The sequence below is a fragment of the Lissotriton helveticus genome, chromosome 5_1 (genome assembly GCF_964261635.1).
Source record: "Lissotriton helveticus chromosome 5_1, aLisHel1.1, whole genome shotgun sequence".
In the NCBI taxonomy this organism is placed as follows: domain Eukaryota; kingdom Metazoa; phylum Chordata; class Amphibia; order Caudata; family Salamandridae; genus Lissotriton; species Lissotriton helveticus.
This window is the reverse complement of record NC_136065.1, coordinates 1,062,701,824-1,062,714,411: the sequence shown is the minus strand read 5'-3', so window position 1 is coordinate 1,062,714,411 and position 12,588 is coordinate 1,062,701,824. Positions and strand designations below refer to the sequence as shown.

At 46.7% G+C, this 12,588-nt stretch overlaps 1 protein-coding gene across 1 annotated transcript in view; it reads right to left on the bottom strand.

Annotated features, from left to right (window-relative positions):
- Positions 1-12,588, bottom strand: part of OGA (O-GlcNAcase) — a 621,684-nt gene that overhangs the window by 128,486 nt on the left and 480,610 nt on the right.

The following is a 12,588-nucleotide window of genomic DNA, read 5'->3' as shown; positions in this document are numbered from 1 at the left end:
ACTGTTTTTTAAATGAAGTTTTATTAAAATTATTTATTAAAGTATAAATGAATTATGTTTTTCCATGGGGTATTTGTATTTTGCAATAATTTCAAAGGACTACGGTTACTGTTTTAAATTGTGTATGTCTTTTATGATTATGAGATCGAATAAAGACTATCATGACTTGACTTGATGTATCTGATAAAAGATAAAAAATAAAAAAACTGAGCTACAACTGGTCACAATTTTATTATGCATACAATATTAATGCAGAGGCATGAATATTCAGAATACTGGTTCATTGCATAGTTTTTAAGTCTTGCTTACGGAGAACATTAGCTGTTGATTGCTGAAAGAAATAGTGTACAATCCCAAATACTTAGAGCAGGAGTTGAGCCAGACCATTGTTCATGACTGACTGGCTTGTCTATCTGATTCGCAAGTTTCTTTTTCAAAATCCTTCCTTACTTTTCTTGTATTTGTTCCTCTCCTAGAGCATAGCTGGTTTACAGTGTTTCTCAGGAGACGAGTTGCATCCTTCTACTGGTTACAGTACTTTCTTGCTCTCTCTCAAGGGCGCAGCTTTCTGCCTTCTATCTCCCCCTGCACTCTCCATATTGCAAAACCATCTTAAGCTTCCCTCACCCCTCCACATTCAGCTAAGCATTATTCTCATTTTTGTTTTATTTTCTACCTCCCTGAGGTCCACTGTGTCACCCCATCCCTCTCGGACTCCCCCATTTTTTTAAAATTATTATTTTTTTTCCTTCCTGGAAGGGCAGCTTTAGTTTGATACAGGGCTGTTCCATTGTGGGCCCCTACCATCTGGAATGGAAAAATACAATACAAAATGCATACAAGTTGACACGTATGCACATGCGTTATCATGCTGAGACCAACCATTTCGCTTCTTTTTGCTTGCAATTTGGCTGATGCTGCTCAACATCAGCGACAAGCATTTTTTTGTTGTTGATTCTATTCATCATTAACAACAAGCACTGACAAGGCCAAAAATCCAACTAACACCTTTCAAATGAGAGACCTATATTTTGTGGTTAAACAATAAAAGCTGGTGCTACAGTGGTTTTCCCTAGGAGTGGCTCATCAGCGCTGATATTTTAAGAGTTTACAGTTACATGGGGGCAATAGCACTTAGTGATGCGCTGTGAATTTGTCAGAGTAAACTCTTAATTGCTCAAATTAAAGGTACTGAAGACAATAACAGTGTAGTTATAAGTGGTGAAATCAGCAGACACATGAGGCTTCAAGAACCACACAGACAACATATATGAACTGCCAAAGCGTTGTGTAAGCACATTACAAACACCATGTGTGAATTAGAAGACATCACCTTTCACCCACAAGACAGAAATTGACAGAAAAAAATATGCAGAAAAGAAAAATCAGGTAGATGTTTAAAAATGTTGAGTAAAATAAAGATATGCAAATCCTCCATAGTGTCCTGGGATAATTCTCACATGCGCCGGAAAAAATTACTGACTCTGAGAAAACTACCAGTACAAGGCATCAAGGGTAGTGGAAACGCCTAGACTCTTAAGGGGACAACATGTGTTCCTCAAGTTTCCTCAATTTAAGCCTATCAGCTGTGTTTATCCCTCAGTGTTAGACAGCTACCACGCATTTTTAGTTAAATGCTGCAATGTAGTAGAGCTAAGTCTTGTTGGAGTTTAGTAGTCTAATCTTTCGAAAAATCTTGCCTTTTGATAGGCTCCTGATGGGCACTGTACATCATATGGACACATTGAAATGTACACCCTATCTGAGATAACATGTACAAATATATTGATATCAAATGCTGTGGTATCCATGCACATACCAGGGAATTATTGTAGCGTTTATGACCATTGATGAAAATCGGACAATGGAGAAGTAACAACATTAGTTAATGTGTTATCTATAACCATGTCGCTTAAGGAACACAGACACAATAAATGATCCACAGTGGCAACGTTTCCACAACTATAGGACAAGTTAATTAAACAGAATGCAAAAATATGAACCTTATTATACTGCCTTGAAAAAGCTCAAGGGTTAACAGACTTGAGCAAAACACACAGTCGGATTCCAAAAATTATGCATAAACAACTATTATATCTTCAGTGCCTTTAATTTAAGAAAATAAAGCATCTACTCAACTAGACAAATCATTGGCAGACCAGCAACAGTTTGCTGTTGCCTTCATCCTTTACTAAAGCTGATTAAATTGAGAAATGGGTGGTTGAGCATTTATCTACTGGAAAAAATAGAAATCTCAGGCAAACTAGTTGATTTTCCCATGAACATAAAAATCATTGAACAAAATACATGCGAGAAGCCGAAATGGAAAATGTTACCCTGTAGCAATCTGTTGGTAGCTTGTAGTGCGGTAGATTCACATGCTCAGCATATTCCTGATATTTAGTGTTGTGCCCAGATATTGCAACTGGCTTTTCCTTTTAGACGGAGTCAGTAGACCTGTTGTGACTCCACCCTTGGTCCACAATGCAAAAGTACACAGGCTCCAATCTCAGATTGTTTTCTGCTCAGCTGACAAGGTGAGTAAGTAGAGTGCAGAGTTAAAGACTTAGTGTGATGTGCATTATAAATGGAGTGAAAGAGAAAGCAACATTTGTTATCATTAACTTCTAGGGAAGAGGGTACGTGCATGAACCAATGGTTATACACTACAAACAGATTGTGTAGGAAGCAGGCTCTGCATATACTATTCCAAAGTGAGATATAATGCGCACAGAGTCCAGTGGCTCCCCAAAGGTATAGCAGCATCTAAAGTAGATAATACCTTACTCTCTTTTGTGGTAGTGTGGTTGAGCAGTCAGGCTTATCAGAGGGCAGTGTTACCCCTTTTTTTGTATACACTCAGGCAAGATATGATGTCACACACAAATACAGAATTCAGATCAATTGATTGTATAAAAAAATGGTTACTTTGTTTTCATTACTTGAACCAAGATATGCTCAGTAGCAGGTAAGTGATATTTTCAATGCAATATACTTTTCAAGATATAGTGTGTACTGGTTTTGTAGAAGCATACAAGTTACTTTGCATTAGAGAAATTGGACTGTAAGCTCTTTGGAATACTTATATTTACTTTAGATTACTTTCTAATTACTTTAAAGCTCCTGATCTAGTTTGGAGTGAAGCAAACTAATAACAGTCTAGGTATCACAGTACATCAGTAAGCAGGTTAACTCTTTTGAAGACACTAAATTACTTTGTTGCAGTTAAGTTTGCAAGTAAGTAAACGGTTTTGGAGTTCAGTCTCGGGCTGGTAGCACTTACACTGGACAAGGGTCTGGTAGGTACGGAGCGTGCACCCTCAGCTGCACAGGGGCGGACGGGTGCAGAGGTCAAAGAAGAGGTTGGGCCCAATACAGTGCTATGGAGACAGGGGGCACTTGAAAGAGCACTGGTCACAGGTAGGTACCTGCGTTTTCTGGGTCAGGGCCCAGGCATTAAAGGTAAGCACAAAGGGGGCCACAAGTAGGCACCAGCATTGCACCTCCAGCGGCACACTGGCAGCTGGTTGCAAAATAGGAGTCGGGCTCCCAATGGAAACCAATAAAGAACGTCGGTCGGGAAGAAATGCTGCAGGTTTGGACCAGGAGGCCAGACGAAGGCAACCACCAGCTGGACAGGTAAGTTGGATAGCTGGGGGACACCTGGGCACCATCAGCTGGGCTCCCAAAAGTCAGCGGCGGAGGATACAGAGTACGTTTTGGTGTCAGGTTTTCTTAGCTTGATCCGGTCATGGTCAGAGGGAACCTTAGGATAGGGGCTGCACCGAGAGGTCAGCCACCGGAGCAGACGAGGTCAAGATCGCCAGGGAGACATCTTGGGGTAAGTGGATCACTTCAACTCGGGCAGTGGGTGTCCGGTGCGGAGTAGTGGAGTGTTGCGGATCCGCCTGGATCTGGAGACTGGTGTTGGTTTCTTTGCTGGATAAATCTGATGTCCACAGGAGACTGGAGTCTTTGCTGAAGGCAGCACAGGTCCTCTGGGGTCCTTGAGGTTGCTGGCTGCAGGCCACACCGATTTTTGGAAGCAAGATCGCGCTGGAGGAGAGACAGGCCTGTTGGGCTGGGACTAATTCAGTAGTCGTCTTCTTCACTGCAGCATGGCTCTTCGGTCCTTCTTCCTTGATCGTCGAATCTGAAGAGGGCAAGGTTCAGGGGTGCCCCTAAATACTAGATTTAGGGGCGTTAGAGGGTTGTGCAAGTCTAGACCAATGGGTCCCTTTCCTGGGGTGTCTTCAGCCTTATTATGCCACCCTTCAATGGGAGAGGGGCATAGGAATCTTCCTGATTGGGTGAGTCGCCTCTTCAAGATGGAGGGGACTGAGATGTGGGCTTTACTTCGTGTCTCCCACATGAGGAGTGGATTGGCAAAGGTGGGTACACTTACCTTCCTGGCTAGGTTTTCCCACCGATTCTCCAGCCCAAAGGGGTGGGGTGGGGTGGTGGTGGTGGTGGCAGTCAGAACCGGTGGGGACCAGTTGCCGATAACAGCAAAAGGCGGGGGACAGCTAACAAAGGGAGCAGGCCTTTTTATTTTCCCCTTGGAGGACCCGGACTATCCTGGGGGAGGAGGCATGACAACTCTGCCCAGGATGTGCTTTGTTTTAGGTCCCAGAGAGTGGAGGCTCTCTACCCAGGGGTCAAGAAACCGGTCTGGTAGTTGCAGATGGCTGGTAGCCAGTCAGGAAGGACACCAGAGCTGGTCATTTTTCAGTGGGCATCTCTAAGATGCCCTCTGAGTGCATTTTACATTAAATCCCACACTGGAATCAGTGTGGGTTTAATGTCCTGAGAAGTTTCATACCAAACCTCCCAGTGTTGAGTAGAGCCAATCTGTTGCTGTGGGGTTGGTAATGAAACTCCCAGCCCCTATACTAAAAATGGCTTAACTGCACTTATAATGCCTGTGAATGGTACAGACACTGTAGGGGCACAGTGCTCATGCAGCTATGACCTCAACTGCAGTATGGTGCACCCTGCCTTTAGGAATGCAAGGCCTGCTAGTAGGGCTATTTTCTCATGCCACAGGCAAGGTTGGGAGGCATGGCACCCTGGGATGAGTGCTATGTCAACTCTTCGGTTTAGTCTGCACCAGAACATGCAGCCTGCAGTGGCAGTTTGTGGGTGTTTAGGTGAGGGGTCTCGGAGGGTGGCATTATACATACTGCTGCTCTCAGAGGCCCTATATAGCCACTAGGCCCTTGGTATCAGGGGTAACTTTTACGAGGGACTTGCAGGTGGCCCAGAGGTTTGCCAATTCTGAAAGACAAAGGTAAAGTTTTGGGAAAGAACACAGGCCCTGGGAACCTGATTGGCAGGAACCCACGCAACACTCAAGTCAAGTTAGTAGGTAACCATGTAACAAGGGGCACTTTCCTACAGATGGTTACGGAGTAAATAAAAGGTATCCATTCTAAGCAGGCATGGCAGTAAATACATATGCTATACACAGCCTGTAAAGCAGTACTTCCCATAGTGGCTAGCGAGCAGTTTATGCAGATGTTTTTAACAGCGCACTTATGACAGCCTGGTCAACTAAAGTAGGTTGATGGGATTAGCATAGCAATTTTGCATTATAAAAGCATCAAGCTCACTAATGCATCTAAGGGAGGTGACTGGGACTAAGAAAGCCACCTTCCAGGACAAGAACAGTAGATCACATTAGCGTAAATACTCTAAGCGTGGACCCATGAGATATGGGAGGACCATTTGTGAGGGCATAGGAGTTTAGGGAGGTATTACCCTTTCAAGACCCTCCGTGAGGGCCTTAATGATTGAGACCTCAAAAAGTCACAAGTGTTGGCTGCTCTGTAAATACAGTACAACTTAAGTTAGGTTTAAATGCATAGAAGTGTAATAAAGGCCTGCTTTGTATAGGGGTAGGATATAGCAGACAAACTTTTGTACAGTGCCCTTAAACGTATCTGGAGATACAGTACCGCATGAATCTTTTCCACTTGTAGTGGGTTTGCACAACTCTTGCAGAATAAGCATGCACTCCTCTAAAAGTTCGAGTTAACAAACTCTAGGACCTCAGGTGCCAGATACAAAGGTTCTGCTGCATGGCATTTCGGTGTCTAAGCTGGCCCTAATGCTGAGTGAGTAGGTCTGGCCTCAGCAGGAGCTTCGTGTGAGGGGTGACTGACTTCCCCAGGAGCACTGGTTACAAGGGTTGTCATTCCCAGGTTGGAGCTTATAATGCGGGTCATGGACACCTACCGCCCCTTCATCTCTATGCATGGGACTGGGAGGAGAAGAAAATAAAAATAATGCAAATATCCTTGATCAGTTAAAAAAAATAGTAGACAAAGGGTGTGGGTACATGGAGGCGAAGTTAGGCCATTTTTTATGGGGCGAACAGGTCGATGGTCAGGGGCTCCCCAACAATGAAAGTACTTGTGAAGAACCTGTAGGTGGAGTACCACTCATGGACATGTTGTAGGTCCTGCTGAGCAGGTCTGCAAAGTTGTTCTCTTCTAGTCAATACTCTTGACCAGAAGAGAAGGTTGCCACGCCACTCTCTACCACGATCTAAAAGGGAATCACCTCCAATTTAAATAAACATATGTTTGCGACAGGAAGACAGTGCAGCCCAAGTAGGTGTAGCGGCCACACAATACTCTTAGAGAATTGAGTAACAATTTATTTGGAAACTATTGTACGAGTTACTTACCTTCGGTAAGTATGTATATGGTAGAGACGATTCTAGACGCAGATTCCTTAAAGTAGAATTATCCCCAGGCATGAGACTGGATCCGGGAATAATTTTGCCCAGTATACCTGCGCGCCGGGGGTACGGCATCACGTGACTCCGGCCTGACGTTGTCCGGGTACGTGACGTCAGCGAGGTCACATAAGTCCCACCCCGGCGCACCTACGTCAGTTTTCTTCAGTTAACTTTTCCGCACCACAATGCGGAGCCATCAGACAAAACTGTGGCAGTATGGGAACAGTATAGGAATAGTGTGCGAAAGAGCAGAAACATAGAACGGAATGGTGAGGAACACCACCACAAGTGGCAGTGCCAGACACTGCAGCACCTAAGGGCAGGGAGAAGAATAAAGAACAGAGCACCGCCCTGATCAGCAACCCTGCCAGTACGGAAATAGCCCCCCCCCCCCTAGAGTCAAAGAAAATATGAAAAAATGGTATAACATGTAGCAGGACTACAACCCCAATCAATAACCATGAAGGGGAACCAGTCCGGGACAAACAAGGAACGACAAACCCCAGAACAGCCCCAGCACAGAATGTGACATCCCCCATAAGGAACAAGGGCAGAGGCCCGGCCAAAGACCCCAACCAAGAGGGCAGCAGAGAAGCTTAGGGGACAGAACCCCTAGCACTGAAAGCCGGAAAAGGGAAGGTTGGGGGGGGGGGGGGGGCGTTTGAAGGTAGCCCCAACCTGGAGCAACCAGAGTGTAAGGGCACCGAAGCACCTAGAAACCTATCCTCTAATGACCAAAATGGAGGAATCAAAACAAATAACAGGACAACATTCTGCCAAAAAAGAGTGAAAGAATGCACTCACAGAAGACATAGCCACCCACAGGGAGGCGAGTGAATAAGACCAAGCCAAAGGTCCTCGCAGAACGGGGAGGAAGGCCACGTCGTAAAGGAATCTGCGGCTAGAATCGTCTCTACCAGATACATCGTTACTGAAGGTAAGTAACTCGTACATCTGATAGAGACTACTAGCCGCAGATTCCTTAACGTAGAATAGATATCCTAGCCATACCCAAGGAGAAGTGGCGTCTGCGAGAGTACCCCACCAGCCTGAACATAACAGTCTTACAGGGGACGAGGCCAATGGACAGGGAAAAGAACCCTGTCCCCCAGGCAAGGGGAACACCTGCATTCAGAAGACGCACAACCCCAGAGGGGATGCGGGAAGACAAGAAGAGAGGCAGCCCTCCATTAAGCAGCAGGAGAAACGAGGGCAAGGCTAAAGGAGGCCAGAGCGCCCCACACCCATTCAAGGTATCAAGAATCTCCACCAGGAGCCCCAAGGCCCAAGCAATGAAGAGGATCATCTAGGAAGAAGAGCAACCTAGAGACTCCAAGGAGAAGAGGTAGAGTGAAGATGAGCCCCCCCCCACAGGAACACCTAGTGAAGAGGGCAGCCAAGCCTATCACAGCTGGAAAGCAATGGACAAGACAGATCGGCGCCTTCAGCAACAAGGCAGGCGGAGCAGACGGGTAGCCCGAGGTCACCCAGGGGAAACTGCCCCACACCCCGCAGGGACAGACAGCACCCAAGGAGGCACAAGAAACTCAAGAAACTCCAGAACCACCACAACCCCAGGGAGGAGAGGGAGAACTGAAGGCAGGGCCCACTGGAAGAGGGTCGAACACACCCAAGCCTCAAGCAGCGGACAAGGCAAGGACCACTGTCCCGCTAAAGTGCCAGAAGGCACAGTGATGCAAAACAGCAGCAGGTCGGCACCACAGGCACAGCCCGCTGCAGACAAAAGCACGGAACGGTGCACCCAGGACAAGCCAAACGCCAGCCGAAGACAGAGGCCAAGAAGGCCCCGGACACACCCCAAGGGAGAAGTCCGGACACACGACCCAAACAACAAAAGAAGCGGAAACAGGCAGAGCTATGAAGCAAGGCCGCAGATAGCAGGCCAGACCAGACTAGTAACACAGCGACCCCGGAAAAGGACTGCCCGGGGCGCAGCTTGAGCCATTCCAAAACTATCAGCAAGAGGAACGCACCTGCGACATACTGTGACGCCACGGAGAGCAGAGGCCCGAAGGCGACCACACCTCCCCAGCACATGAGAGAGCTATATAATAGCTACCAGAACCCCACATAGGGCATGTTACGTCCCAAGACATGGGAACCCTCTTAAGAAAAACTTTCTGCAGCAGAGGAAAAACAGAAAAGACCTGCGGAGAACCCGCAGACAGCTTGCCAATCAGCCAATAAGAACAACACAAGGCCTAATCTCAGGAACAGGAGGCGTCCGAAGAAGAGTCAACGATCCGACGGCGGCATGGCGTCGTAGAGTCCGCAATCTGAGGCAGGACATCGTCGTCCGACGCCAGGGGAGACGCCGGAATGACCTACGCCACAGCACTCAAGAGCAGAAGACCGGGGCTGGGCCAGAGCTGGCGTGGCGAAGGTACGGCGCCGGAAAGGCGTCGACCCGACCTCCGACGAGGCAACCACCTGCGTGGAGGGGAGAGAGGGACCCTGGGGGGGACGAGGGGTACCCCACCAGCCTCGGCCCATGACGGGACGAGAAGGGCCCTCCGCCAGCAACTGTGGCGCCGCCAGGGCCAGCAGCCGGCGCCGCCTAAGCAGCGTCATCTCGGACGAGGCCAACACCTGTCCCGAGGGCCAAGGGGGACTTGGGGATGCGACCCGAGCCCCGGCGACCTCCCGCAACACCACAGGGACTCCCGCAGGAGTTTGTGTCGAAGCAGAGGCACAGTGGTCAGAAGGAGGGACCCCCAAAGGGCCGCACCCCAACAGCACCACGTCCTCCGAACCTGGTTCCGAGCCAGTCGGCGCTGGGGCCGCCCTGCACACGGCAAGGGATCTGCAGACATCCCAGGAGGGGAAGGAGGAGGAGGAGGAGAAGCCAGCGCGGCCTGCAAGGCCGCTGCATATGTCTCCATCTGGGCTCTAGACGCCCCCACAACGGGAAACAGAGGATAGGGGGACGACACGTGGGGCCTCACCATCCGCGGTGAGCCTGTGCCCCCAACAGGCCGGGAACCAGCCCTAGGGGACAAACTGCGACACTTACCGACAGGTAAACGATGCTCTATCGGCATGGGAGAAGGACGATGTCGAAGAAGGAGGCGGCGATTCCTGAAACTCTCCGCAGGGGCCAGGCGTGGTGACAATGCCGACCTGGCCATGCGGGCTGAAAGAACTTTAATCCGGCGCTCCAGCCGGGACTTCTGTTTCATCTGCTGGCACGCCTCATAATCAGTGGAGTCGTGGTGTTCTTCCAAACACCCCATGCAGATGGGGTGAGGGTCCGTCGCAGACATCTGGTGCGCACAAGATGAGTACGTCTTAAAGCCCGAAGGCATTCGCATTCTGTTCCCACACACACGCAACAAGTGAAAGGGAAAGGCCCGAAACAGACCAGGAGCACGATCCGGATCCGCGTTGCACGTGGAAAAGTAAAAAACTGATGTAGGCGTGCCGGGGTGGGACTTATGTGACCTCGCATACGCGGACAACGTCAGGGCAAAAAATTTTCTGGATCCAGTCTCACGCCTGGGGATAATTCTACGTTAAGGATTCTGAGGCTAGTAGTCTCGATCAGATCACTCAATACAGGCAATAAGCCTTTTGCCAAGACTGCTCCTTGGAGTTATTAATAACGATGTATACAGATTTCTCTTACATTTATACTATACACAGAGTGCAACTACAGGGACATGTTCCCTGTCATTTCTATACAGACTACTCTGAGAGATACAAGGGTGAGAGGCATGCCTTTCTATTTCACGTAATACTACTCATGACTCCCCTGACCAGTGGGCAGAGCAGTGAATCAAGTGTGATCAAATACATGGGGGACTTGGTCATTGACATTTCTGACAATTCAATAATGCAGTGACTGCACTATCTCGGACATACACATTCATGAGATCATATGTGCAGAATGTATCAACCTTCCTTGCTGTGGGGCACACCTGTGTGAAAACAGTGTTGCAATGGTGATGAACTGATAGCGAATGATGTATCATTTGGTACCCGGCTACCAATGTAACATGTTTTCTTTTCAGGCACTAATATGTGCATTGTACTGAAGGCAAAATAAGCCTGCATGTTCTAAGTGTTAATATGTCTGTTGTCCTTGTGTTATCCCTGGACTGGTAGGGACACGACACGGCAATAACTGATAGCAGAGCATTACGAAGTCCTTATTTAAGCCTAGGACCCAAGGAGGCCGATAATACAAGCTGAAATATTTTGACTCAAAGACCCCCTTAACGTTTTAATCATGCCATAGGACACCCAATGTTGAAGGTACTCTGGGGGCCTCTAAGGTACTTTTGTTTCAAGCATCCCCATCCGAAAAATCTCTAAAGTGCTCTGTTGAATATGGTTGAGCCCATCTAGGTTTACAGGGATGAGGATGAGACCAGATGTGTAAGCATGGCACTAAGAATGGGCGCGGGTCTTAAAAACAAAGACTGGTAGTCTTCTAGAGAACATACCACTAGGCCTATAAGTAGGCAAGGAGGTATACAGGTGTGGGATACCTTATTATGAGGTTATGATGCAGTAGGGAGACTGTATCCCATTATCAGGTTATTTCCCCCACCTCTCTCCCCACCAGGTCAGTTTTCTTGCACTCACAGACATCACAGTGTTTAGACGGGCATCAGCAGCCACACATGTTAATCTTCACAGCTAATGTTCAACACCCTAGCCTTTATGAGTTGTGTATCCTGCCTGCTGTCCGATTTTGTAAGTCTCATTAACAATAGCACTGATAGGTGAGCCTATAAAATCTACAGCTCTGATTTCTATAACCAAATATCAAGACTTCACAAAAATTGTATTTTCCCACCTTGTACCATTCAAAGAGATGTTCAATTCTATTATAGGACTGAAAATCTACTTGAATGAGGCAGGATGTCAAACAAATGTAAAATCGAAGAGCAGAAGCAATAAAAAATGATAGGCCATTTGAACAATTTATGAGCTGCCCTAATCTACAATAGGTTTTCAGGGATGTGCTTGGGAAACTGTGCTGAAATATTGAGTATTTTCTAAAGCTTTTACTGGGGAGAGTGAACACCCAATATTCATGGGGATAGTCATACCATACATAAAGTCTTATATGCCCATTCAGAACTTAGGCTATTTAGCAAATGTAAATAAAAGTGCTATAAAATGCTTTTCTGGCAACTTGTTTTCAAGGTTTCCTACCAACGTCCTGGATTTAAGTCAGGTTTGTCTCTTAATTTGGTGCAACTAGAAGATAGTATTTACAAACATCATTTTAAAAGTAACCATCCCCTACCAGCTGCCATAGTGACAGAAGAGGAGTCAGTCAGTTACCATAAGACACACCATACTGTCAGATTAAAAGTGGAGGAAAATAGTGGCCAAGGCAAAAAACATTCTGAAATTAGCTGAATATTTTTATCTGCAATAAATATAGAGTCCCAAACTGGTAGCACTGTGTTTAGGGCATACTTGGTAAATGGAATGGGAAAATTAACTGGTCTATTGACAATACAAGGTCTGCTCAGACAAAGCATCCCCTGTAATACTTGAAATCAGAGTCAATAACTTTCTCCATTTAAGAAGCAATTCACAATTTCCAAGTTAATGTTGAGGCAGAAAAATATATCTTGATATGTGTGTTTTAAAAAAAAAAAATGGTGTACCCAAAATTTGCATGCTACAATTTAAAATGTGTAACAGGATCCCAAACACTATATGAGATAATTTACAGTTTATGAATTAAAAGAAACTTTTGTTGATAAATGAACAGGGCTCTTTTCCTGGAGCTTGTACTCTACAGATAAATAGCATCTGTGCTGGTCTTGTGGACAAGCCAAGAAATAAGGCTACTAGGTCAT